General features: G+C 38.7%; 1 long non-coding RNA gene across 2 annotated transcripts; it reads right to left on the bottom strand.

Moving 5' to 3' along the window:
- Positions 1-25: 25 nt before the first annotated feature.
- Positions 26-27,857, bottom strand: LOC140202188 (uncharacterized). Of its 2 annotated transcripts, XR_011887026.1 has the most exons (4): positions 27,623-27,857; positions 25,654-25,794; positions 24,722-24,820; positions 26-694 (listed from the first exon to the last, which is right to left on the bottom strand). It is a non-coding gene; the product is annotated as an uncharacterized lncRNA (long non-coding RNA). The 2 variants fall into 2 exon arrangements; XR_011887025.1 differs by lacking the exon at positions 26-694 and having other exon boundaries at positions 24,633-24,820.
- Positions 27,858-27,884: the final 27 nt, after the last annotated feature.

Below are 27,884 nucleotides of genomic sequence, written 5' to 3'. Positions count from 1 at the left end.
ACACAAGAAGCTACTTCCTATCTGCCGTTGCACAAATAAAACAACAATATCCACATTGACATTGACAAAGAAAGAATACACATGTCCAGATTTTGTGGCACAATTTCATCCTTAGGTCATCCCCAAGTACAATACAAATTAAAAGAAATAATTCAGCCACACACCCCATCTGTGTTTCATCTTCTTTGGACAAATCATTCCTATTCCTTTCCCATCACACTCATCAGCCCATCATCGCATCTTTATCTGGTTCCACTCATAACCTCCCAGCCTCTGTCTAAAAATTCCGCCCTTCCTCTGGCTTCATCTGCCCATCATTCCAACCTCATGTAATTCTACCTATTACCTACCAGCCATTAGCTCACCACTCCCTCACATCTCTTTATATTGGTTATCTTCCTTCTACACTCTCAGGCCTGTTACAAAGTCTTGACTGGAAATGCTGAACTTCCTTCTGCCTCTATAGATGCTGCTTGGCCCACTGAATTCATTCAGAAGGTTGTTTGCTCTAGGTTCCAGCATCCTGCAGTCTCTTGAGTCGCCACAGCAGATTAACTCTTTTTGAACCAAGGCAACTTGAACAGAAATAACCACTCCCCTCACCTCTTCCCCTAAGTACTCTCAACATCAAATGAAAAAAAGGTGACCCAATAATCTCAGAAGAGCTGGAAACTTTGAACAGGTCAGGATGCATCTGTAAAGAGAAAATCAGAATTAATTTTTTCAGTTTCCAGGAAGGGTCATAGAACTCAAATGTGAATCCTGTAACTTTTTCCACAGATACTGCCTCACCAGCTGAGTATTTCTAGTATCTTTTGTTTTTATTTCTGATATCCAGCTTCAGAATTGTTGTTTTTTTCTTTTGCTTCTGCTCTTTTGAATCATTAATCTCCTTTGGTTGGTTCAATTGAGGGATTTATTCTTGCACATCATAAATTCTTTGAAAAGTGCCAAAGATCTTTTACCTCTACACAAACCTGAGATGAGGTTATTCATACAGAAAAATACTTTATCTGAAAGTTCACCACTCTGACTGTACTGCCCTAAGGAATTGATTTAGATATGTTCAAAACCAATCAAAGTTCAAAGTACATTTATTATCAAAGTGTTGCATGATTGGATTCACCAGAGAGAAGTACTGGGAAGCACAGGTGGACATGAAGCGGTCTCTTTATTAGGAAAACATATCACAAGTACACTGACAGCCTTTTGAGCCATGAGAGACAGAAAAAGTGTGTGAGGGAGTGAGAGAAGAGAGAGACCGAGACCCTCTTTTGGAGCAGGAGGTCTGCTTGAACCAACACGACATAACATTTTATGTGCTAACGATCAAAGAAAATTTCAGGACAATTCAATCAAATCCATATTTACAATGTTTCCTTGGAACTACATGTAACAGTTTCTAAGTGCCAGGATCTTCCCACCATCACACCCAAAATCTGAAGGCTAGTAGCTAAAGTCAGTTAATGTTAATATGTTAATTGTTACATGCGCTAACCACAATACAAGAAACCCGATTTAGAAAAGAAAGACCAACTCCCAATGTTCAGAGAGCAAGAGAAAAAATACAAATCAAGATAACAACAAAAGCAAGCAACAGCATTCAGAATAGTCTTGAGTTCATAAACCTGAGGTCCAGTCCATTTGATCCAATTGAGTCCATTCTACAAATTTTCTGCCTTCAGATCGCAGTTTAAGATGGTGCTGCACAAGTACCATCTATAAATTTGCTGATGATACAACCATTGTTGGTAGAATCTCAGATGGTGACGAGAGGGCTTACAGGAGTGAGATATGCCAACTAGTGGAGTGGTGCCGCAGCAACAACCTGGCACTCAATGTCAGTCAGACGAAAGAGCTGATTACGGACTTCCAGAAGGGTAAGATGAAGAAACACATACCAATCCTCATAGAGGGATCAGAAATGGAGAGAGCGAGCAGTTTCAAGTTCCTGGGTGTCAAGATCTCTGAGGATCTAACCTGGTCCCAACATATCGATTTAGTTATAAAGAAGGCAAGACAGCGGCTATATTCGTTAGGAGTTTGAAGAGATTTGGTATGCCAACAAGTACACTCAAACACTTCTATAGATGTACCGTGGAGAGCATTCTGACAGGCTGCATCACTGTCTGGTATGGAGGGGCTACTGCACCAGACTGAAAGAAGCTGCAGAGGGTTGTAAATTTAGTCAGCTCCATCTTGGGTACTAGCCTACAAAGTACCCAGGAGCAGTGACTCAGAAAGGCAGTGTCTATTATTAAGGACATACAGCACCCAGGGTATGCCCTTTTCTCACTGTTACCATCAGACTAGAGGTACAGAAGATTGAAGGCACACACTCAGCGATTCAGGAGCGGCTTCTTCCCCTCTGCCACCCGATTCCTAAATGGACATTGAACCCTTGGACACTACCTCACTTTTTTTTATAGTACTTCTGCTTTTTGCACAATTTTTAATCTATTCAATATACGTATAGTGTGATTGATTTTTTAAATTTATTTTTTATTATTATTATTTTATTTTTTTCCTTCTATATTGCATTCTATATTGCTGCTGCTGCTAAGTTAAAAAATTTCATGTCGCATGCCTGTGATAATAAACCTGATTCTGATTCTGAGTGACTGCTTACTGGCGGTTTTCAAAGCAAGAAATGCAACTAAATACTCTATTAGTAACACTTTTTCTGTGGAAAATTGTGGTGATCATCACAAACAATAAAGAGGCGAGTGAAGGCGAGGCTGGTCTGAGGCTCGAGGCCTGCAGGTTAAAATGTTCAAAGGTCCAATTTAATGTTGGAGAAATGTATACAATATACATCCTGAAATGCTTTTTCCTCACAAACATCCACCAAAACAAAGAAGTGCCCCAAAGAGTGAATGACAGTTAAACGTTAGAACTCCAAAGTCCCTCCCCATCTCCCCCCTTCGCATTTCATCCGACATTTGGCAAACCACAGGTTCTCTCTCTCCCTAATAAGGGAGAGGGAGGTGTCCCCCCATTTTCACAGCGAGTGGGAGACAACAACCACCCACTGGTATACGACGTTAAAAATCTGTTTTGTCACTTTTTCCGAGCTCTGTGTGCAAGACAGAGTCAGAGCAAGGTCGAAGCACATGAACTCAAAAAAGTCCAAGAGGTGGATGATTGTTGTTGGGCTTGACAACATTGCAGCATTTAACTGATTGTGTCATTGAATAATGGATGTATAATTAAAGTTAATACGGTTCAAAAAATAAGAGACCATGGCAAAAGTCATTTATGACACAAAGGAAGATGGCTGAGATTATCAAAGACCAATTAATGTGTAACTGAAGAAGTTCCTAAGGAAGGAGACTGACCCAGGCATACTCAGATCTTTCATCATGACTGTCACAGATTAAGAGTGGGCTGCATACACTATTAATTTCCATTCACACTTTTTAATAATGCAGCAGTTTTAGAGAATGTGAAACAGCCCTCAGATAACTCAATAATGAGTCACATGCACGATGCTTTGCAAATCCAGACCAAAGAATGTATCGCGGACTTTCAACAGCATTGAGTCCACTCCATTCAAAGTCATAGAAGTGATTACAGTCCAGAAGCTCAAGTATACTAGCTGTATACATTGTGTACAAAAGGGACATATTGCAGCTGCAGGAGATCTGAGTTTATCCATTATCAAATCATTGTTCTTGGGATTGTAGATTTTTTATATTGGGGTGGATGTCATTTCTTGGCTAGTAGGCCTCTTTCTCTTTCTTGGTTGTTTGCTAATCTCGCTTTCTAAACACAGTGTCTGCCACTTGTAAAATCACAAACAGATGTAAGTAAACATCCAAATAATAGTTGTTTGACTTCCAGTCGTAAAGGGAAGTCAGTCTTCAGTTCTAGAAATGTAAATAGAAAGCACTAATCACTTTGAGGTTTAAGCAGGTATTGTTTAAAGATCAGCTTTGCAAACAAGCTTCTCCCAAATGTTCTGTCTGGGAGAAGTAAGGTTCAGCTCACTACACCTGTTTTATTACTGTTCAAGATGCAGTATAAGACAATGGGTTGTTTAATCCATGTTGCTTCAAACAGACATGCTGACTCTTAAATTGCTTAGTTCATAGAAGCATGCAGAACAGAGGGACAACATTTTTTAGCATTTCAATAACTGTGATGTGCTTACAGATTTTATGTGTTCAAGGAAGTTAGCTTCACTGCTTCACAGCATTAAAGGTAGGTAGCTGAAGAACTATGTCTCCGAAATGCTTTCAGACCATTTGTGTCGAAAGGTCATCAGAGAATATATCATATGTGTATGAAGTCATCCAAGTGGAGAGAAAGGGAATAAATGTAGAGAGCAGTTCAGGTTTATTAGGAGTGGATGAAGAACATGAAGAAAAATTTTTGGAAAACAGTGTGAATAGGATCTGTTCCTCTAGCTTTGGATTCTGCAACGGATGACATGTTCATCCACACCATGATAAATCTTATTAGTTTATAGGAGTTGCGTCTGTGTTTTGGAAATACTTGGAATTTAAGAAAAAACAATTTGTAATTGCAAAATAAGCATTTAAGATAAAAATTCTCTGTGATTTTAAATATATTTTAAGAATGTGTGGATTCAAATGGGTATCACTGTAAATAAATGAACTGAGTTTTACTAGCTCTTACTAGCACTTCCTTCAGTTAGTCCTGACGAAGGGTCTTGGCCCAAAATGTTGACTGTACCTCTTCCCAGAGATGCTGCCTGGCCTGCTGCGTTCACCAGCAACTTTGATGTGTGAACTGTGTTTTAAACTACTTTGTTAGCTGGAAGTATCTTCTCCTTGGAAGGGAAGAGGGACCTACCACTTGAATGTTGGGTATGGGCATCTAAAACTCGCTGCAGAAAATAAACAGGGAAGTAAACAAGTCTTTGAAGATTGGGTAGTTACAGTATTGTCGCCCTTTAGTGAGTGTATTTGAGGCTATTCATATCTGATATGGCTTAAGATATATGGAGTTTAGAATCTTAGGAGTTTAGAATCTTAGGAGTTGCCAAACCCCATACCATTGCAATACGAAGAGAGATTAAGGAGAGTAGGTGTGTAATGTCTGAAAGAATGAGAGGTGAACCTGAAGGGGTTTGTCAGAATGGATATAGAGTTACTGTTTCCCGGAGCTGTGGTACTTAGAACCAAGAGTCAAAGACCCACGGTAAGGAGATAGCCATTCAGGAGACAGCATAGAAAAATTTTCTTCATTGAATGATTGTAAAATGTTTGGAATTCAATATTCAAGAGATCTATAGGAGCTCAGTTGCTTACTATATTAAACAGAGGTCAATAGACCTTAAGATATCAAGGTAACCAAATGATCTAACAGTAGTTCAAGAAAAGTGCACTGAGGTAAAGGGCCAGCCATAATTTTAACAAATGATGAAAAGGGACAAGGGATGGAATGAACTACTTCTGTTTCTATTTCTAAACTAAGTCCTGAAAAAGAGAGGGAAGAATGCTAATGAGTGTTGCACATCATAAAGATGAGATGAAAGTGACTGCCTTTTACCATGTGTAGCACCAAGGTAATACTGGTAAAATTTGTCAATGGGCTTCAAGGGGAAAATCCTCTCATGTTTAGTGTCTTACCTCATAAAAATTAGGATGACTATGGTTAATGGAGGTCAATCTTTCCAGACTGGGGCATCATGGTAGAAGTTTCTCAGAAGTGTCTGATGCCTGTCTACTTTTAGCTGCTTCATCAATAAGGGTTCTTTCCACTACGTCAAAACTGTGACTGGGTACTGATGATTACACGTTGTTCAATTCCTTGGCAACTCCTCAGCAAAAGAACTATTTCATGGCTACATGCAGCAAGACCTAGTCAACATTCATGCAAAGCAAATAAGTGGCGAGTGCTATTTGCTCCATGAAAGCACTATGCAATGATCTTCACAAATAAGAGAATGTCTAACCATCTCTCCTTAACTTTGAATAGCATTCCCATCACTGAGTCCCTCATCATCAACAAATTGGTGACTAGAAATTCAACTGTGGATGCAAGAGGAGGATAGGTGTTGGATATGCAGTATACACACACTAACAATTTTATACCATCTTAGGTCAGGGGCATTCACTACATTGGATGATCGTAGTTTCAATGACTCAAGATCCTTGACACCATCCAAGAAAAGGCAGCCCACTTGATTGGTACTCTATTCATTGTTGGTGTATTATGGATGTAGTGTATACCATCTCCAAAATGCACTGCAGTTACTCACTCTGATGACACTGCTCGGACTTACCCAACTGATGAGACTTCCACCTCCCAGAAGGTTAAGGGCAGCATCTATTTGGAATTAGGCTTTCCTCCATGTTGCATACCATCCTGACATGGAAATATATTGCCAGACCGTTATTGTCATTGGGTCAAAATTATGGAACTCCCTACTCAAAAGGAATAACTTCAGTGGAGGGAATGCAGTGGTTCAAGAAAACACCCCAACTCCACCTACTCAAAGGAATAGGGATTGGCTATGAGTAATGCTCTTGCAAGTAGTATCCAAATTCCAAATCTAATGTTAAAAAAGATGTTATGTCTTTTGTAGTTGAATAACCAATGGTGTTTAGAATTTGTGAAATGTGTATGTGAAGTATGTGTTAATGGTATGAGGATGAAGTAAGGCATATTATTATTAGACACTGATAGCTATTTTCTTATTGCTGTATATTGTTGGTATCAATGTATTGTGCATATGGTGGATTGAATAGTGTTTTAACTAGAGGTGCAATTGGTGAGATATTGTTTTAAATGATGTAATCAGTGATATTTAAAACAAATGCAGTTGTGAACTCTCATGGACAGCAACGCTCGGTTTGATCCTTGACACTGACAGCCATAGCTATTTCCTTCAATTGTCTTTGCAAAGTGTTTCTGTATGGCTTCTGGGCCCTAGAATAAAATAAGCCTCTCTTTCTCCTATCTTAAGCCAATCTTCTGGGGCACAGAAATCCCACTATAAGTAATCAGTCCCGATGAACGATCTTGGCCCTAAACGCCAACTGTTTACACTTTTCCTAAATGTTCCCTGGCCTTCTGAGTTCCTCCTGCATTTTGTGTGTATTACCACAATAAGTCTGATAGATAGGTAGATAACGGGACAAAAGATGAGCCAAAGGAACTTTTAAACTGGTTCAGATAAACTATTATCTGAAAATGTTTAAGTCAGTGTTGCAGCTGGCAATCTACACTCAGTAGCCATTTTATTAGGACACCTGTACTCCAGCTCGTTAATGCAAATATCTAATTACCCAATCATGTGGCAGCAACTTAATACATAAAAACATACAGACATGGTCAAATGGTTCAGTTGACGTTCAGACCAAACATCAGAATAGGGGAGAAATGTGATCCAAATGACCTTGACCATGCAATGATTGTCGGTGCCAGACGACGTGAACTGAGTATCTTAGAAACTGCTGATCCCCTGGGATTTTCATGCACAACAGTCTCTAGAGTTTACAGAGAAAGGTGCAATAAGCAAAAAAAAATCCACTGAATGTCATTTCTTTGGGTGAAAATGACAGAAGTCAAAGGAGAATGGCCAGACTGGTTCAACCTGACAGGAAGGTGACAGTAACTCAAATAACAATGTATTACAACTGTGGTGTGCAGAAAAGCACCTTGGATGCATAACATGATGAATCTTAAAGAAGATGAGTTATGCCAGCAGAAGACCACAAACATATACTCAGTGGCCACTTGATTAGGTATAGGAGGTATGTCTAATCAACAACTTAGACACTATACCTTGACCAGTTCTGACTTCATTGAGGCAATGCATCAGGTGAAGAACAAAAAGGACAGTGTGAGAACAGATCAGAGAATAAAATGATAAACTATTGAAACTTCATGGTTGTGCATGGAGAATTAGTGAAGGAGTTTGCAAAGCAATCCTCTTAGCTGTATTTGTTCTCTCGCTTGTAGCTGAGACCTAAGATATGAATGTAATAAGTAGGAGCGAGTAGGCTATTTGGCTCTTTAAAATATTCGACAATATGTTGGCTATTCTTCCATCTCAACCATATTTTCCTGCTTTATGCCTCCAAGTTTAGAGAAAAAATTGACTTTTTTGAATGAAATCAAATGACTTGTCCTCCAGAATAGAGAATTCCAAAGACTCACCATCATCTCAGTGAAGAAATCTATCCTCATTTTGGATCCATAATGACCTACCTCCAATTATCAACAGTGGCAATTTTGACTAAATTTGAAGAATTTCAGAGACATCATGATGGTAGAGAAGAGTGCAATTCCTGTGCTTGCACTGCAGGCCATCATAGGAAGATGAGGGGGTGTAAGTATAATTAAGAAGTGAACATTGGACCAGTGTAAGAAAGATGCCTGATGGAGTGTTGTAAAAGAAGAGGCAGGAAGGGTATGGTTGATGGTGGAGATGATGGCATTGATCCAGTTAATCAACAGGGTAATGGGACAAGGTAACTGAATCACACTTTAGCAGAGGAAGGGGAGAAAGCAGGAAATGGAATCGACAACCAGTGCCAGAGGGAAAAAATAAACTTATCAGAATCATAGAGTGAAAGGTGGCAATGTTAGACAGAGTAATTGGAACAGTAGATAGACACCTTACAGGATGCAGAGTGAAAGGATGTATAGCTAAGCCAGCTGTGGGAGGCCATTGTTAAGCCTAGTATTTTCAATTTTTATATAAACATTGTGAGTACAACAAGACAGCTGCTGGGTACACTGAGACTGATTTTTACTTCCTGTCCTCTTGGTAACTTTTCATCAACAGAGAGATTGATGGAATACTTAGTACTCACCTAGTAAACTAAATTTTAGAACATGGCAATACATGAGACCAATCCTATTAGACTCAAGACTTACTAAGAAGGATTCAAAGTAGATTGGCAGAGAGGTGGGATCTAAAGAATGAGGAAGATGGAAGACTGAAAGATGATTCAAAATTCAATGTCAATTAGGTCAGTAGACAAGATAGGCGGTAGTATGGCAGGGAACAAGGACCGACTATTGGATTAAATTGCATTTACTCCAAGCTAGAGGTCTGACAAGTAAGGTGGATGAACTCATAGCTACATTGGGCTGGGATATCATAGTCATAACAAAACATGGCTAAGGTGGGGACAGGTCTGGCAGCTAAATGATTCAGTTTACCTTTGCTAACTGTGGTATAGAGATGGAGGATTTACAGGAGGGGGAGATAAATTTCTGATTAAGGCAACCATCTGAGATGAAAATACTGAATAAGCATCCAGTGAAGCTTAATAAATGGAACTCAGACATAAGGTGGAAATAATCAAAGAAGATTAAAGAGAATCCAAAATATATATAAATTCATGAAGGGAAAAGGAGTAAGCACAGAGAAAATAGACCAAAGTAGATATACTTTTGTGGAACCACAGGAGGTATGCAAAGTAGAAGTCCAGGGAGAGATAGCTTAGTGGATACGCAATTGCCTTAATGATAGAATGAACAGGATGAGGGTCAAGGGTTGCCCTTTGAATTAGAAGCCCATGACCGGTAGTGTTCTCCAGCGCTAAATTACTATTTGTCAAATATATTGATAATTTTGATGAGAATGTAGAAGGCATGGTTAGTAAATTTGCAAATGGCACTAAAATAGGTGAAGTTATTGACATTGATGATGGTCATCTGGATTTACTGAGGGACCTTGATCAGTAAAGGTAAGTGAGTCAAGGAATGAAGAGATTCGTGGTCTGCTGTGGGCTAGGTCTATGGCATTAAAGAATAATGATCCAGAAATATACAAAAAGTTCAGGTACAATCTTTAGAATACTGCTTTAAGAGCAAAAAAAAAGCAATTCCAATCAAGGTTAGAAATGGAATTGGATGCGCGTCAGTTTTGGCATGACATCCAGGCCATTACTTCCTACAAAGCAAAACCTAACATCATGAATGGCCATGATGCATCACTCCCAGTTGAACTCAACACCTTTCATGCATACTTTGAAAGGGAGAATAAAACCACACCTGTGCGTACCTGGTGACCCTGTGTTCTCTGTCTCAGGGGGCAATGTCAGAGAAACCTCGCAAGGCCCCAGGCCCTGATGGTGCACCTGCTGGGGCTCTGAAAACCTCTGATATCTTGCAGGGCCCCAGGCCCTGAAGGTGCACCTGCTGGGGCTCTGAAAACCTATGCCAACCAACTGGCAGGAGTATTCAAGGACATCATCAATCTCTCACTGCTGAAGTCAGAGATTCCCACCTGCTTCAAAAGGGTGACAATCATACCAGTGCCCAACAGGAGCAGGGTGAGCTGCCTCAATGTCTACTGACCAGCTGCATTCATGTCTACTGGAATGAAGTGCTTTGGGAGGTTGGTCATGGCCAGAATGACCTCCTGCCTAAGCAAGAACTGGGACCCACTGTAATTTTCCACTCGCCACAATAGGTCTACAGCAGATGCAATCTCATTGGCTCTCCACTTGGCCTTAGGACAGCTGATCAATAGCAATACATACCTATGTAAACCTGCTATTTATTGATTGCAGATCAGCATTCAACACAATCATACCCTCAGTTCTAACCAACAAGCTCCAAAACATGGGCCTCTGTACCTCCCTCCGCACCAGGAGACCAGTCTGTGCATATCTGCGAAAACATCTCCTTCTCACTGACAATCAACCTCATGGTGTGCTTAGCCCACTGCTCTACTCTCTCTACACCCGCAATTGTGAGGCTAGGCATAGCTCAAACGGCATCCATAAATCTGTCAACAACTTAACTATTGCTGGCAGAATTTCAGATGGTGATGAGGATGTGTACAGAAGCTGGCTGATCAGCAACAACCTTGCAGTTAGTCTCAGTAAGACCAAGGAATTGATCGTTGACTTCAGAAAGGAGAAGTCAAGGGAACACACGTCATCCTCATTGAGGGATCAGTAGTAGAAAGGGTAAGCAGTTTCAAGTTCCTGGGTGTCAACATCTCTGAGGATCTATCCTGGGTCTAACATATTGATGCAATTACAAAGAAGGCTATATTTGACATCAGCTATATTTTATTAGGAGTTTGAGAAGAATAGGTGTGTCACCAATAACACCCGCAAATTTCTACAGATGTACCATGGAGAGAATTCTAACTGGTTGCATCACTATCTGGTATGGAAAGGCCACTATACAGGATCGGAAAAAGCTGTAGAAAGTTGTAAACTCAGGTAGCTCTGTCATGGATACTAACCTCCTCAGCATCCAGGACACCTTCAAAAGGCAATAGCTCAAAAAGGTGGCATCCATTATTAAGCACCCCCATCACCTAGGACAGGCCTTCTTCTCATTGCTACCATCAAGGAGGAGGTACAGGAGCCTGAAGACACCACTCCACATTTTACAAACTGCTTCTTCCCCTCCGCCATTTCTGAATGGACATTGATCTCATGACCAGTACCTCACTATTTTTTCCTCTATTTTTGCACTACTTATTTAATCATATTTTCTTTTTTTACATATACTTATTATAATTTACGGTTTTCATTTTTATGTATTGCACTGTACTCCTGATGCAAAACAAATGTCATGATATATGCCAGTGATATTAAACCTGAGCCTGATTCTGAATAACAAATGGAGATAAGTGTAAGGTGTTGCATTTTGGGAAGACAAATGAGTATAAGACTTTCACAGAGAATAACAGGGCCTTGGGAGTATTCTACAACAAAGGGATTAAGGAGTACAATTACCTAGTTTTCTGAAAGTGATGCTTGCCATCAACAGGGTGGTGAAGGAGGCTTTTAGCACGCTGGCCTTCAGTTGGGACATTGACTAAAGAAGTTGGGATAAAATGTTGCAGTTGTGCAAGACAATGAGGCCACCTTTGGAAATATTTGTTCTGTTTTATTCACCATGCTGTAGGAAAGTTGCCATTAAGTTGGAAAGAATGCAGAGGAGACTTAAGAGATTGCTGGAACTTGTAGGACTGAGTTATGGAAGACGGTTGAGTAGCTATGGACTGTTTTCATTGGAGCGTAAAAGAGGGAGGTGAGAGCCTATAGGTGTGCATAAAATTGGGAGTCATAGATTGGATGAATGTGCACTTTAATTTTTGCACCGTGGAGAATCAAGAACTAGAGGATATAAGCTTGAGGTGAGAGAGGTTGGTCAGTATATGGAATGAGCTATCAGAAGAAGTGGTTGAGGCTGGTACATTAATAACATTTAAAAATAGACTAGGATGGGTACATGGATAGGAAAGGTTTAGAGGGATGTGGGCCAAACGCAGACAAATGGGTCCAGCTTAGATAGGAATATTGGGCAGATGACCAGTTGGTCTGAACTGCAATTTCCCATGCTGTATGACACTATAACTCACTGACTTACCTATTTGACCCATCACAGTCTGACTGAGGTATTTAATATCTATGGGATGTATCAATAAAGTTATTTCAACATCATCGTCTATATACAGGTTAAGAATAGCAAAATCACAAGAATACTATTTTGACTTGAACATATATTACTGTTCCTTCTTCATCACCTGGTAATTATATCCCTAACCAACAGAGTCATAGTCAAACCATGACCAGAAACAATTCATACTCACATTCACAGGACAATTAAGTGTAATGTACATCGACATCTCTGTATAACAAATAAAATGCCCTTTATATCATGTGTAATATCACTTATCAAAGCTGAGTTCTCATTTTAAATTAAATTATAGACTTCACTGAAAGTTTCCAAGTTGACTTATCAATTTATTGTCAGTGGTAAACTACGTTCAGCAGTCCATATCCAGACTATAATAAATGTGTAACTAGTTTCAGTGTAGCAATTCTAAAAGCCCAATGGATAACTGCATTGCATCGTTTTCTGCTAAAACCAAATAGAATAGGAAGGTTCCAGTTTTTATGTGAAGTCTGTGCTGAGTTGGGTGATTTCATCCAGGATAATTCACTGAGCTTCAGTGACCCCAAGTGAGAGAGTACAAAGGAGGAACAACTGGAAATTGTGGGCAAAATAAATGATCATCTTTGGAGTAATACAAGCATTCTCAGGTGTAAGGCTGAGAGTGGTGGGTGGAGATTGGATGGTGTGGGAAAGCAGATCAGGAAGAAGTAAATCAGAAGCAATGGGAAGACAAGAATACAAAATCAAACAAATGGGGACAGGTAGTTAATCTAGGTAATCAGGGACTGCACTGATAGGTGGATAGAATAAGTTAGGATATGCAGGGGAGTTTGGGTTGACTTTAATTTTAGGCAGCATGAAAGATGAGACACAGACTAGAAGGAGAAGGAATAATTAAGTTTAGAGGTAGCAAAAGCACGAAAGGATTTATAGTGGGAGCAGAGACGGATTATATTGAAGAAGTGAACACTCATTCTGTGAGATGGAAAATTTGACGCTACATTGATTGAAGCCTACTTCTTTGTATTATCATGAACAGTGTCTTTTAAGAAATGCTGCGGATTCCCTTGCAAGAAATCAGAGAGCGCCGCAGTGCTGTACATCCTGAGTGATTGATGTCGATTGCTGAGCTGGAGAATTGATGTACATTTTATATTTTCTCATTGATTCTGGAGAAATATTTATATTTTTTTGCTGTAATTTAATTAAAGCTGAACAATGTTTTTCTTAACTCTCTCATTACAAAGACGTAAGGACACATTCAAGAAAGAGGTGGTAAAGTTCAGTACACATACATTCAGACTAAGAAAAAGAATGGAATTTACAAATCTAGATTGTCCAGTTATTGAGCAGCAGATATAGTATAATGAAGCAAATAAAAAGAGAACTTTATAGCATAAAGAGAGTGCTGGGTGAATTTAAGAAGGAAATAGGAAGGTAAAGGGACTGCACAGAATGCTATTTGTGGGAAAAATCTAGGAAAATATGTAATGTGAAAAGGAATTACGAAGGCAAGATAGGATGTACTAGATACCAAAAAAGTAATCTGCGTATAGGTATAAAAGGCATAAATATGGTTCTTAATGAATACATTGTGTACAACTTTAGAGTAATTGAGAAGTACAGCATAGCAACAATTCTTTCAGCCCATCTAGTCCATGCTGAAACCATTTAAACTGCCTACTCCCATTGACCTGCACCAGGTCCACAGCCCTCCATATCCCTACTATCCATGTACCCATCCAGACTTCTCTTAAACATTGAAATTGAGCTTGCACACACCACTTGTGCCAGCAGCTCATTCAACACTCTCATGACTCTGAGTGAAGAAGTTTCCTCTGGTGTTCTCCTCAGACATCTCACCTTTCACCCTTAACCTATGATCTCTGGTTGTAGTCCCACCCAAACTCAGTGGAAAAAGCCTGCTTGCATTTATCCTATCTATACCCTTCATAATTGTGTATACCTCTGTCAAATCTCCTCTCAATCTTCTACATCATAAAGAACACAGTCCTAACCTATTCAATCTTTCCTAATAAATCAGGTCCTCGAGACCCGGCAACATCCTTGTAAATTCTCTCTCTTTCTGCACTCTTTCAACCTTGTTTTCATCTTTCCTGTAGGTAGGTGACCAAAACTACACACAATGCTCCAAATTAGACCTCACCAGCGTTTTAAACAACTTCAATAGAACATCCCATCTCCTGTAGTCAGTACATTGATCTATGAAGACCAATGTGCCAAAAGCTTTCTTTCTGACCCTGTCTAACTGTGACACCACTTTCAATGAATTATGGACCTATATTCCCAGATCCCTTTGTTCTACCATACTCCTCAGTGCCCTACCTTTCAGTATGTAAGATCTACCCTGGCAACACCACACTTGTCTGCATTAAGTTCCATCTGCCAGCCGTGGGGGGGTTCTGTAAAGGTCCGGACTGAACAGCGGCAGGCATCCAAGTCATGGCAGTACAATTCCCCAGGATATGGTTAGCTGCTGCTGTCCTTTAAAGACTCAGACTGCGTAATACTGTCTGTACTTAAAGGCCTTGTGCTGAGCACTCTGTGCACAATCGTAGGAGTTCTATTTCGGGTACTACTCTTTGTGATTTTGCCTTTCGATTTTGTTTGTTATTTTGTTTATTTTGTGTCTGAGTCTGAGTTAATTCTAGACTTCACTCTGCACTTCGGTTCACCACTATCCATCGACCTCTCATCACATCACTGATTCAAACTGCAAGTTAGCCTTTAGGGAATCCTGCAGGAGGACTTCCAAGGCACTTTGCACCGTGGATTTTTGAATCTTCTGCCCATTTTGAAAATAGTCTATGCTTTCATTCCTTCTTCCAAAGTGCTTGACTAAACAATTCCTGACACTGTATTCCATCTGTGATTTCTTTGCCCATTCTCCTAATCTGTCTAAGTCCTTCTGCAGTCTCCCTGCTTCCTCAACATTATCCATCCTGTACTCAATACATTGATTTATGAAGGTCAATGTGCCACAAGCTTTCTTTACGACCCTATCTACCTATCACACCACTTTCAATGAATTACACACCTGTATTCCCAGATCCCTTTGTTCTACCACACTCCTCAGTGCCCTACCATTCGCTATGTAAGACCTACTCTGGTAGTCTTACCAGAAGGCAACACCACACTTGTCTGCATTAAGTTCCATCTGCCATTTTTCAGCCCAATTTTCCAGATGATGCAAATCCCTCTGCAAGACATGATAGCCTTCCTCACTGTTTCCTACCTTAATGTCATTTGCAAATTTGCTGATCCAGTTAACCACGTTATCATCGAGATCACTGATATAAATGACAAACAACAAAGGACCCAGCACTGATCTCTGCAACACACCACTAGACATAGGCCTCCAGTCAGAGAGGCAACTCTCTACCACCACACTTGGGCTTCTCCCACAAAGCCAATGTCTAACCCAAATTACTTCCTCATCCTGAATGTCAAGTGACTGAATCTTCTTCACCAACTTCCCATGCAGGACCTTGTCAAATGTCTTACTAAAGTCCATGTAGACAACATCCACTACCTTGCCTTCATCCACTTTCCTGGTAACTTCCTCGAAAAACTCTCTAAGTTTGGTTAAACGTGATCTACCACACACGAATCCATGCTGACTATACTTTATCAGTCCATGTCTATCCAACTAGTTATGTATCCCGTCCCTTAGAATACCTTCCAATAACTTTTCCACACCTGATGTCAGACTCACTGGCTTATAATTTCCTGGTTTATCTTTAGAGCCTTTTTTTAACAGCGGAACAACATTGGCTATCCTCCAGTCCACTGGTACCTCTCCTGTCACTTAAGATGTTTTAAATATCTCTGCTAGGGCACTGACAATTTCTGCACTCACCTCCTGTTGGGTCTGCAGGAACATTTTGTCAGGCCCTGGGGATTTATCCACCCTGATTTACCTCAGGGAAGCAAACACTTCCTCCTCCGTAATCCGGACAGGGTGCATGATTCTGTTTATATACTCCCTTTTTATCAAATCAAAGGAGTATACTTACATTAATGTTAATAAAATTTGAATTAGATCATTTAATATGATAAGCATAGAGGGGAAATATTAAGTGACTTAATATGTTCAAAAAATAGACATGTTATTAGGTTTAGGTGAAATGAATTCCATGTGTTAAGTGAAATGAATGAGGAAGTAGTGGAGGTTCAGACGATTATTTTTAAATTCTTTTTTTGTGAACAAGCTGGACAGTTCAGGAGTTGAAGAATGCAAATATGGAAATGTGCTTCAAACAGAGGAAAGTACAAGATCAAGCATTTATAAGCAAATCAGCCTAATTTTGGTAGGGAGAATCAGAATCAGGTTTAGTATCACTGGCATATGCTGTGAAAATTGTTGCTTTGGGGCAGCAATGTACTGTAATACATAATAATAGAGCAAAAAATTGTGAGTTACAGTGAGTGCAAAAATAAAAATAAAAACAAGTAGTGAAGTAGCATTAATGGGTTCCACATCCATTCAGAAATCAGACGGCAGAGGGGAAGAAGTTGTTCCGGAATCATTGAGTGTGTGCCTGCAGGTTGCTGTACCTCCTTCCTGATGGTAGCAATGAGAACAAGATATGTCCCAGGTGTTGGGGGTATTTAATGATGGATGCTGCCTTTTTGAGGCATCAGTCCTTGAAGATGTCCTGGATACTATGGAGGTTAATGCCCACTATGGAGCTAAGTTTATAACTCTGCAGCTTATTTCAGTCTTCTCCAGTACCCTGCACCCTCACCCATAGCAGATGGTGGTGCAGCCAGTTAGAATGCTCTCCATGGTACACCTGTAGAAATTTGCAAGTGCCTTTGGTGACATACCAAATCTCCTCAAACTCTTAATGAAATATTCCCGCTTTGGTGCCTTCTTTGAAGCTGTATCAATATGTTGGGCCCAGGAAAGTTCCTCAGAGATATTGACATCCAGGAACTTGAAACTGCTCACTCTCTCCACTTCTGACCCCTCAATGAGGATTAGTGTGTGTTCCCTTGTCTTACCCTTTCTGAAGTCCACAATTAGTTCTTGGTCTTACTGGCATTGAGTGCAAGGTTGTTGCAGTGACACCACTCAACTAGCTAATATATCTCACTCTTGTACACCCTCAAGTCACCATCTGAAATTCTGCCAACAATTGTTGTATCATCAGCAAATTTATAGATGGCATTTGAGCTCTGCCTAGCCACACAGTCATGGGTGTAGAGAGAGTTGAGTAGTGGGCTAAGCACAATATCCTTGAGGTACCAGTGGTGATTGTCAGTGATGTGGAGATACTATTTCTAATCTGCACAGATTGTGGTCTCCCGGCGAGGAAGTTAAGGATCCAGTTGCACAGGGAGGTACAGAGAGCCAAGTTTTGAAGCTTTTCAATTAGAAATATAGGAATGATTGCGTTAAATGCTGAGCTGTAGTCAATAAACAGCATCCTGATATAGATATTAGTACATCTGAGCTGAATATAGGCAACGTTCTTAAGGCTGTAGCTAACATCACTTGGGAAAGCACAGTTTAATCAAGAGTAGATGGTATGGATGTGACAAAGGACATACATCCCTCAAACAAATGGCTTTTTTTGAGAAGGTAACAGTTAGAATTGATAAGGACAGCAGTTTGTATGTGGTCTGAAAGCAGTTTGACAAAAAGTTTAATAAAGAGCTGCAAGACGACAGATGAAAAATCTAAAACAGTGGAAGACCAAATGAATGGTGGGAAATTAGATCCAAAATTGGTGCAGTAGAAGAAAGCAAAGGGTAATAACTGGGGAGAAAATGACCGGAGGACCAGACGCAGTGAAGAGTAATGCAGAGCCTGCTATCAGATCTTGAACCAAATCACTTAGGATTCCATTCACCCCACAAATGCTGCTCAGCCTGTCTGTTCTCCAGCAGTCTGTTTTCCCCTTAAGTCATAAGTCTTCCTATGACTTATGTGAAAGCACAACAATGTCACAATATCTTTTTCATTCTTTCTCATTCAATGCTACACTTCATCATTAACATGCTTTCCATTCAAGTGGAGTTAATTTCTCTCCGTCACCTCCAGTCAAGAACAATATCATCTCAACTTCAGTCTTCCACTAAAAGCCACCATCAGTTCTTGTGCTGAATCATTATTCAACACTCAAATAAAAACAGAAATGGGAAAGAGAGAAAAACAGATTAGTTTTCAGTAGGAGAGACAAAGGTGGAGGAATGTATTAATAAATGCAGCTACATGCACATGAAGTTAATGACATGGCTCAGCACGATAGCCTATGCAAACAGAATAACCAAAAGTTAAATGACTAGATCTGATACAGACAGATAAAGTTCCTTTAAGTCAGAGAATTCAATATTGAATACAATGGGTGCAGTATGTCCAAGCTCAAAACTCAACTTGATAGATCCTCATTGTACAATACAGTAAAATTCCAGAAAAAGATCCTAGAAAACATAGACTACAACCAAGTGTTCTCAGTAAAGAAAGATATTGATAATAAAATTGACTGTTGTCCCAGAGCACTAAAAGAGCCTTTGCTCCTTTAAGGAGAAGAATTTTTGAAGAATAAGATTTCACATGCAAACACGCATGATGGAATGAACAGCAGATTCCTCTTCTATTGTACAATGGACTTCTTATAACTTCAAATATCAATGGAGAAATATCACTGTCGATCTTTACACAAGATCCTAAAAACCCTGGGACAGGGTGTGAGAGTAAATGTGAATGCCCTCTCCCAGACTACAGTCCCAACATTGAGACTTCACTTGGAGCCAGTTCACTCCAGGGGACTGCCATGATGTTCACATGTCAACATCAGATTCCAGATTCCCATACTCTTCCAGGTTGCGTCAGGGTAAAAGGATTACCAGGTACGTAGCGGAAAAGTTTCTAGGATGTTCTCAAAACCTCCTTGATGAAAGGTAACATCATCAGAGACTCATGGGAGTCCCTGGCCAATGACCTATCAAAGTGGAGAAGGAGCATTCAGAATGCCATCAAGAACCTTGAATCCATATGTCAGTAGCATATGGAGCCGAACGCTAACAAAGAGAGGGGTGTAGAATATCGCGAGCTACCTAGCTGCCCGCTCCTTCCTTTTCGCTGGCCTCATCTCCTAAGAACCCAGAGACCCGCAATGGAAAGAAATTATTCTACATCTCCAGGGACACCTTCAGAGAAGAAAGAGAGAAGAGCAAATATTATGGTATCTCTTCCTATTAGGGCCATTTTCTAGATAACAAATTCGATTGAAATAACACATTCATTAATAAAGCAGTTCAAGTACTGTATATCCCTATTATAACATTTTCAAATGGTATTAGAGCAGTAAGATTTAAATACAGATTTCAAGGTATCAAGTACAAGATCAAAATATTTCAACAAGCTACTTATAAGCCTGCGGAGAATAAATCATGCCATCCTATTACGATGCAGAAATAAGGAAATGAGCAACTAGTGGATTTAGCGATGTGCAACAGCGGATTAAACCAAAACAAAAATGCCTGGACTCTTAAAAATGTGTCTATATGTCCGATTAATACTTTGGCATAAAAAGTGGTCTACCCCTGAAGCTGCAAAGCGTCGGGATTCCAAATTGTTTTGATACTCGCTCCAACACAAAGCAGCACGTGTTTCCAATCTCTCCTGAGTTTCAAATAAAGTAGCAATCTACTTTATTTTTCAGTCTTTCAGATTTCAGCACAGGGAAACAACAAACATAATCGGTTACCTCAGAATCGTGCTGCTAGTAATCTGAAATCCACATGAACGGGTGGCACTACACAATATTGTTGTAAAAATATAAATTATTGTACGGGTGATCCAACTGGAACGTCCTGTGTGCAGTCTGTGATAAGAGATGTCCAAAGTTAATAAACAGGTTTCCTCTACACCTCATCAGCGCCTTCCTTTTCTAAGCAATTGTTCCTTTAATGTTTTCGCGTATTTTTCCATTTATTCACAAATACGCCTCTGGGGTAGATGCGAGATTATTCGTCGCGTTTCAAAAATAAATGCTAAGAATGGAGACACCTGTTTTGGAAAGACACTGGCGCTAAAAATGATTATAAAATTATCGTTATAGGCCAGAGTGACCTCAGAGAGATTGTATTTACTTCTATGTTGGAAACTTTTGCAATCGCCTTCCAATCAACATTGTATTTACTTTGGCAATTTATAACTCAATAGGAAAATCCAGGTAGAGAACTTTTGCACAAGAAAACAAGATCATGTCAGAACAATAAAGCACTGAAAATTACAGTTTATTTCAAGAAGTGAAGAAAAGAAGATGTTAGAGAATTAAAACTAGGAAATAAAATAAATCATTCTGTTAGAGAAGAAAAATAAATAGTCCCCGATGTAATGAATTATCTTGTGAAACAAACTAAAGATTTAATTATGATTTTTCTTTTTAGCATTCTGTGCACAGTATACTTGTTCAAACTGTAAACACGTTACAGGAGTTAAGTAGATCCAATTACTTAATTGATCTACAGTATTACGCCACAAATTTCTTGGGCACAAATGGGATTTTTAATTGAAATCCCCTGAAGTAACATGTCTTACAATCTACTAACTATAAATACTCTTGATTTGCAATAAAGGAGACACTATATTCCCTGGGAGAATATGTTATTATCCACTCTATAATGATTTTCAAAAGAATGCCCCATGTTATATTATTTTTGATGATCTTGACCACATTTCAAACAACTGGGTTTATACTTTCAGAACATGATTACTTTATAAAAGAGTATTCTGATTATATTAATATAACAGCTTTAGGTTACTTGAATAAGAATCGATTGACCCAACTGTGATAGAAATAGGACTTGATGGACATATTCTTCAAATATTCAAATTAACTGTTGTTACAGTTAAGTGAAAGTTCATGTTAGCAATCTATGTCTCCTTTTTAAGAAATATCCAATTTAAAGACAAAGAAACCACTTCATTATTGTGTTATTCAAAATTATTTTCACTAGAATAATACAAATGGGCCAAACCTGTCAGAATTATGGTAACATTCAAATAAATTATTCAGAGTCCCAGCTAGGGAAGCAAGACAAGATGTCCTCTTCTCACTGCTAAAGGATTTCTTATTATTATTAATTAAAACCAAGTCTGTTCAAATTCATATGGATGAGTAATGTATGAAACAGAATCATTTCAACCAGATGAAATATTCTTTAAGCATTTTCAGTTCTCCTCTGACTTTTTTTTAAGAGATCAATATTTAAGCAAGCATTAAATCTAGGTCATTAAGGCATGACATCAGGAAGCATCTCTTCGCTAAAAATAAATTTGGTAAATTTGGAGCTCTCTGAACCCAACAAATACTGTTGACGACAAATGCAATGAAATTCTCAAATCAGAGATCAATGAGTTTTGTTAGGCAAGGATGTAAAGAGTTATGTAAAGAATGTGAGTGGCTGGAGTTAGAGAGAGAACTGCTGTGGTCTAATTAAGTGATAGAAGTAGCTCATCTAGGTTTCTGAGTTTACAGAGTTGTGGCTGGCCATGTTGATAGTTTAGTGAGACTCATCTAAACCCATTGATTTTAGAGACTTATTTAATTTTCAATGAGACTCAAATTAATGGTTTGCCAACTACCTAGAGGGTTTACTGAATATTCTCAAATCTAATACAGAAGATATTAGTTTAAGAATTGTCTGTTATTTTTAAATAATTATATTTTGATTACTAGATGAGGAGTTTAACCCATCCATGATTCGAACTTATGCAGTGTCCTGAGCAGGGGTAATGAATATCCTGTGAGGCAGTGCTAGCAAAAATACTCTCCAAGTGGAATTAATTGTGTGCCCATCAGCCCAAGTTTGAAAATTGTCTGCAGCATAAAGAAAAAAGACTAGAGAGTTAAAATACAATTGGAATATAGAATAGTGCAAACAGAAGGAGACCATTCATTCCAGCAAGTCAGCATCAGCGTTTTCAAAGAGCAATCCAGTTCATTCTAGTTTCCTTTTGTTTTACCATATCCCTTTCTGGTTCAAACATTTATAGAGTTCAATTTTCAAGGCTATTATTGAAACTGCCCTCTTGGACAGAACACTCTAAATCTTAACTATTTGTTTCCTAAATGAAGTTTAGGAAAGCTCCCTCACTGACATTGAAACAACACTTGAGCTACTTAAACATAAACAGTTCTATCAAATCTTTTCATTGCCTTTTGTCCTCTGACAAAATGAACAATAACCAAAACTATTTTCATAATTAGCAATAAGAAAATAAAGCAAATGAATAATATAGGAAATAGATATATGATGAATTCCATAATTAGACAAAAACTGAATAGCACTTCATTTCCATTTTCTTGCTTTCATTCAATATCACTTGATGCCCATGCTTAACAAACATATAGTCTTGAAAGCTGCTTATTTCTAAAATGTATATCCTATGAGGGGAAAATTTCATATTTTTACTATATTTAATGTGAAAAAAGTACTTTTAAATATCAGTTTGGAAAGGTCACTCAGTACATTAAATATACCCTGATCAAGTAGCAACAGTTTTTTTTTCCATATCAAACATTACACTTCTTTTTAATCATCATACAAGTGATCCTTTACTTTTGAAAGATTTATAAGAAAGTCTTTCACAACATTTGGATTCCAAAAATCACTTTGCAATCAATAGATCTTCCATCTGAAACATTAACTTTTCTGTATTTATTCTTATTTTAAATTTTGCCTATTATATCCAATAGGAAGCCAAAAAGGGTCATGATCTTAGATATCAGTGAAAAGACAACAACATCAGATATGTGGTTGTCCCTCAGTTCTTCAGTGAAAAGATAACACCATTAGTTACGTGGCTGCCTCTCAGATCTTCAGTGTAAAGACAACAAAATCAGTTAGCTATGTGGTTGTCCCTCAGTTCTGCACTGAGTGTTGGGTTCAGGATTATGAAAGTAACTTGATTATTTAACTAAGCCCAGGTGTTGATTTGGTGAATCCATGCTGCCATCTCTGAAGGTCAACATACCCACCCAATGCAACAGTTTCCAAACCAAGTTTGCAAAGTAACAAATAAAACAGATAGAATACTGGACCAATTGCAAATGGAATATAACTTTAGCACAAATAGTAAAAATTATGATGATAATGCATAAAACATGGAAATACTGTGTTCATTCAGACCTTTGATACAGAATATTAGACAATCAAAGAAGACTGCTGAAATCCAAGTGACAATGTCTCAGACATGCTAAGCATTAGTTAGACAGAAGAATCATTAATGAAACAGTCTTTAAAGCAAGACAAGGAAACTCAAAAACGAGGAAATCTGCAGATGCTGGAAATTCAAGCAACACACACAAAATACTGGTGGAATGCAGCAGGCCAGGCAGCATCTATAGGAAGAGGTACAGTCGACATTTCGGGCAGAGACCCTTCTTCAGGACAAGTAAGCTGTCCAGTTTGTTGATGTTGCTTGGGTATGTGTTATGGATTGCTTTCCTTGATGCCTCATCAGGTTGGACTCATCACAACAATAGCAGAACAACCCTTCACTGTATTGGACTACCTGATGATGGAAACAGCATACAGCATGCCACCTAAGTGGGTGCATCTGTGTGTGTGTGTGTGTGTGTGTGGGGGGGGGGTGTTATCGGTGAAATCAAGATGGACACTAGATTCCACATACTGCATATTGTTATATAGATGCTGTTAAGAATCCCCATGCACTGAATAAATGAGGACCAGGAGTGAAAACTCCATTTAATTATCTATACGGAATGGTAGATCTATTCTTTGTTTTAAAAATGCAGACCCAATAATCTTGATATATTTAAAAGTGCACTACCCTTCTACACCCACTTCGAAAATGCATTAGAATTTTTAATCCTTTTTGTTTATAAGTTGAAAAATTGTTAGATTTACTGATTTATCTTGGGGCCTTTTCATTAACCTCCCATTATCTTCATCCATTCCTAAACTTGGGCACATGGTGTCTAAGAGGATTTTTTTCTCATCTTCGTCTTGAGGTGTAGTTCTTGGAGAATTGCGACATTGGAGATGCATCTTGGGTAACTACGGAATAAAATGGGTTTTCCAATTTCAGAAAAATCTTCCCCGTTTCCTCAATGACACTTCAATTTGTTTAATCAGCTTGTTCTTAGTCGCTTGAAACATTATGATAGGTGTGCCCATATTTTGCCAGAATCGGTAGCGTAGAATGAAGTAAGACCAATAAGCGATATAATTACAAGGGAATATTCAAAAGTTTAAATACTGAGTTGTTTGACTTGAGTACATTTTACTGGAATGCATCCATCTCAACCCCGCATCGATTAAGAATACAGGCTTTCCCTAAATGAAACACTGGCAGCTAAAATACCTTCTCGTTTTTTGAAGATGCTGTAGAAAGGAAACATGTCTTTACACAGGAAGCAGCAACTGATCGCCTTGCACTCAGGTAGCTCAGTAAGAAATGGATCTGCAATAAAGGATCAGTTTGTTTTCAGTCACAGGTTATGATTCTTGAGGCTAAACAAGACAACGCGACGTACGGTTGTAAAATACCCTTCCCCAAGTCTGCTTTACGCCTGCAATGAGTGTGTGTTTTCCCCTAACAGGGTGAATAATTATTCTGTTTATTTTATTATTCTATAAAATAATATTCAGATTTGCCAACCCGAAGCTATGAAATGCATAGCGTGGAAGCTGCTTAATTCCTCGAACTCAATTTGCCATTTGAGAAATGATTACAAGTGAGGAACAGTATGACGCTGATGAAAATCTCATTAGGTGTACGGCTTCATTTTAAAGCACCTACCGAGAGGAAATTAAAAAAAAACAAAGGTTAAGAAATATAGGGTGTGAGTTTCAACTTTCACCTGTGGTGTATTAACTAAAATCTTGAGTGGAAGAACACTGAAATCAAATTTATATTACTATTATGAAGCAATGCAGACAAAGTGCAGGAAGCCAAGACTCAGAGTAGACGACTATGAAAGTGCTTGGACATACTTCATCGCTGATGGTTAACTGCGAAACTATTGCAACTAAAGTTTTCAGTGATACGTCAACGACAGAGTCTATTCCATTTATCTCAATAGCCAAAAAACCTATCGTTTAAGGTGACCCAAACCGCACCAGGGAATATTGAGGTTATTTTGTACGTAAACTATGCACGTCTTTCCTCTCAATATACATTTTACGCACTATTGTAAAGGCTATCACGATTAGCGCTACTCGCGTTATAACAAATCCAAGGACAGACGATAGCGGCGCGCCTTAGTAATTTAGCAACTGGTGTATGAACTTTACCTTAAAATCGTTCCCCTCTAAATCTTCCGCTAGAAATTAGACTGCGGCCGGGGTGGAGCTCGTGCTTTAAATTTCGATTCATCATCTGCCATTTCCTCATAGTTTATCTGAGCGATTGCAGTATAAAGGTGTAACCGCAACCTGAGTATCAAACCAAAACCAGTTCTATCATAAGTTTGAGCACTACATGTAACGTGTGCCTAGCTAAACCTGAAATACATTAATCACTAATATTTTTGTCTGATTGACAAAATTGCAATGACATGATCTCTACGGTCATATAATGCAGAAAGATAAATCTTTCGGTCTAAAACTGGCATCCCAATAATGTTTTGTTATAAAGTCAACAATTTTAAGTAATTGGTGCTGCAATAACCCTAACGTATTTAAACACCCACCATTCAGCATGACAATTACTTTCAAGCAAGCAGGTCTTATTTATTTAGATAATCCTTATTTCATTTTCCTTTATTGATGACCTCAATTATGTAAAGTTATTCGATCAGATTAATTAGTGCTTTTGGATGGCATGGCAGAATAAATGGAGCCAGCTCGATCTGAAGAAACATCGCTTCTGTGACATCCAAATGTTGGGATGACATTTAGAACTGATTCCTGCTTTCTTACGTTTAAAATAGATTAAATGATGAACTTGGGGTTGTGATGATAACTCGACAAACCGAACACTTACAGCAGTCAGGTGAGTCTGGTGAAGTTAGCTTCTACCACTTCATTAGGAATCATATGGATTTTTTAATTTCCAAGAGCTCAAAGAAGATGTCTACATTTTAATAAGAAGTAATTCTGGTCATTTTAATTCATTTTTTCTACTATACTTTAAACCAGCATTAGGGTGACCGACAAAAGAATAAAGCTTCGTTCTACACTTTAAAATAGACCATTAGCTGTGGGCAGATACAGCCTGCTCATTACAGCTGAACATTGTCCCTGTGTTGTGAATATGTATTCGCAACATAGGAACAATGCGATTGGCGCGCATCGAAAACTGTTTGAACACACAGAGCTCCATTCCTTTTTAAAAGCGGCATAAACCAGAATCGAGTGAGCACGGTCAAGTCCTAAACTTTGATACCTGGCAAATCCTTTTTGTAAGTGGCAGAAATTTTCATCCCATTTATGTTAAGAAAGGCAGTATTTGAATATATTTCTTAGTTTGACACTCAAAAGCGTCAATAATTTCAGTTGCATTATAAAGCCAGATTCCACAAAAAAACGCATGAGGTCCTTCGGCAATTTCAACCCAATATCTTATTGATTCAGCACGTAATATCTAAGATTTTTTTATGAGTTTAAAACATAGTACACAATTCACTAGACTTAACTTCATTAAATACTGAATCTAGTTCGATTTTGTTTCTCCATCACAGCACTGTATTCAATTCATGAGCGAAAAGGATAACGTATGGTCGAAACTGGCGAAGTCTTTGATTTGTTGTCAGAAGATACATCGCAGTTTATACTCGCAACGGTTAATGTTATCAAATTACACTGTTAATAACAAATCTGCGACTTAAACACAGCAATAGCTAATATGTTGCAGGCAGAAAGTTACTTGCGATCACTAAGGTTAACTGTCACTCAGTATCATAAGAGAATTAAAAACTCGCGATTAGAAAATTGCCATGGCGTTTTGATAAACAACAATATCAATATTTTTGTATTCTTAGCGAGTTTTTCAAAGGAAATAACTATGTCAGGACTAACATTAGTTTAACTAGGGTTTATAATTATATTCCACAACTCTGTGTTTGTACTGATTTCATTACGTACACCGCAAGAAGTTCCCCCATTCTGTTATTTTCGCTGCATTCCTCCACTTTCGATGTATTGAGCTCATATGAAGCTATAACCACAATTTAGATTTCAGAGTTTGGGAAAAAGTGTCATGTCGTAAATAGTCAACGTTAACTCTTTCCAACACGTTATCTTTACTTTCAGCTTTCCCTACCAGAGATTAGGGTTCCCCCAGAGGTCCGGATGCGATCCCAATTTTGATTGCGCATCTTTTTTTTCCATCGCTACACTGGCTTGTCCGTCATCAATCCTCCCTAATGCCCATTGTCGACACACAAATAGATTTTTGTTTTGTTGCTGTGGTTTAATTGTAGTGAGCAGATCTTTCTCTCAAATATTAACTATATTTTGTTGGAAGTAAAACAGCTCCAGTATTCTTTACTTCCGAAATCAAATAACACGAGTCGAGTCCGGGG

Source organism: Mobula birostris, chromosome 8, assembly GCF_030028105.1.
Source record: "Mobula birostris isolate sMobBir1 chromosome 8, sMobBir1.hap1, whole genome shotgun sequence".
Classification (NCBI taxonomy): Eukaryota; Metazoa; Chordata; class Chondrichthyes; order Myliobatiformes; family Myliobatidae; genus Mobula; species Mobula birostris.
Note: the sequence above shows the minus strand (reverse complement) of the source record. Positions and strands in the feature narration are given on the sequence as shown.